Here is a 1,907-nt window from a genome sequence, read left to right as displayed (position 1 = left end):
AGGACAAAGGTCTCAGACATGTTAGTACACTTTCGTCTGTTTATGGTCTTTTTACGCCAGTTTATATCTGCAGATTTTTATCCATCGATTTTTATTCATTTTCCTCATCATCATCCATGATTAGTCCAATGCAGGACAATGGCCTCAGACATAACAGTCCACTTCCGTCTGTCTATGATCTTTTTATGCCAGCTCATATATTCATATTCTTATTCATGGATTATTGTTGATTTTCTTCATTATCATTCATGAATAGTCTAATGCAGGACAAAGGTCTCAAACATGTTAGTTATTTATTCATGGATTATTTATTATTCGTTTTCCTCATCAAAATACATGACTAGTCGAATGCAGGACAAAGGCCTCAGACATGTCAGTCCAATTCCGTATGTTCATGGTCTTTTTACGCCAGTTTATATCTGCAAATTTTTATTCATGGAATTATTATTCGTTTTCCTCATCATTATCCATGATTATTCAAAAGCAGGAAAAAGGCCTCAGACATGTAAGTCCACTTCCTTCTGTTTATGGTCTTTTTATGCCAGTTCATATCTGCATATTTTTTATTCATGGATTATTATTCGTTCTCCTCATCATCATCCATGATTAGGTGAATGCAGGACAAAGGCCTCAACCATGTTAGTCCACTTTCGTATGTTTATGGTCTTTTTATGCCAGTTCATATCTGCAAATTTTTATTCATAGATTATTTTCCGTTTTCCTCATCATCATCCATGATTAGTCGAATGCAGGACATAGGCCTCAGACATGTTAGTCCACTTCATTCTGTTTGTGGCCTTTTGATGCCAGTTCATATCTGCATATTTTTATTTATGGATTATTTTTTGGTTTTCTTCACCATCATCCATGATTAGTCGAATGCAGGACAAAGGCCTCAGACATGTTAGTCCACTTCCTTCTGTTTATGTTCTTTTTATGCCAGTTCATATCTTCGTATTTTTATTCATAGATTATTATTTGTATTCCTCACCATCATACATGATTAGTCGAATGCAGGACAAAGGCCTCAGACATGTTAGTCCACTTCCGTCTGTGTATGGTCTTTGGAGGCCAGTTCATATCTGCAAGTTTTTATTCAGAGATTATTTCTCATTTTTATCATCAAAGTCCATAATTAGTCGAATGCAGGACATAGGCCTCACACATGTTAGTCCACTTCCTTCTTTTTATGTTATTTTCATGCCAGTTCATATCTGCATACTTTATTCATGGATTATTATTCATTTTCTTCACCATCATCCATGATTAGTCAAATGCAGGACATAGGCCTCAGACATGTTAGTCCACATTCATTCTGTTTGTGGACTTTTGATGCCAGTTCATATATGCAAGTTTTTATTCAGGGATTATTATTCGTTTTTATCATTATAGTCCATGATTAGTCGAATGCAGGACATAGGCCTCAGACATGTTAGTCCATTTCCGTGTGTTTATGGTCTTTTGATGCCATTTCTTATCTGTAAATTTTTATTCATGGATTATTATTTGTTTTCCTCACCATCATCCATGATCAGTCGAATGCAGGACAAAGGCCTCAGACAAGTTAGTTCACTTGCTTCTGTTTATGGTGTTTTGATGGCAGTAAATATCTGCAAATTTTTATTCAGCGATTATTATTTGTTTTTATCATCATCATCCATGATTAGTCGAATGCAGGACATAGGCCTCAGACATGTAAGTCCACTTCCTTCTTTTTATGGTGTTTTAAGGCCAGTTCATATCTGCAAAATCTTATTCAGGGATTATTATTCGTTTTCCTCATTATCATCCATGGTCAGTCAAATGCAGGACAAAGGCTTCAGACATGTTAATCCACTACCGTATATATATATATGGTCTTTTTTATTTTTCTCATTACCCAGTCGTAGTCGGGAACGGGACCTCTA

This window comes from Palaemon carinicauda, chromosome 43 (genome assembly GCF_036898095.1).
Source record: "Palaemon carinicauda isolate YSFRI2023 chromosome 43, ASM3689809v2, whole genome shotgun sequence".
NCBI lineage: Eukaryota > Metazoa > Arthropoda > Malacostraca > Decapoda > Palaemonidae > Palaemon > Palaemon carinicauda.
The sequence above is the reverse complement of the archived record's forward strand: the minus strand, read 5'-3'. Positions refer to the sequence as shown.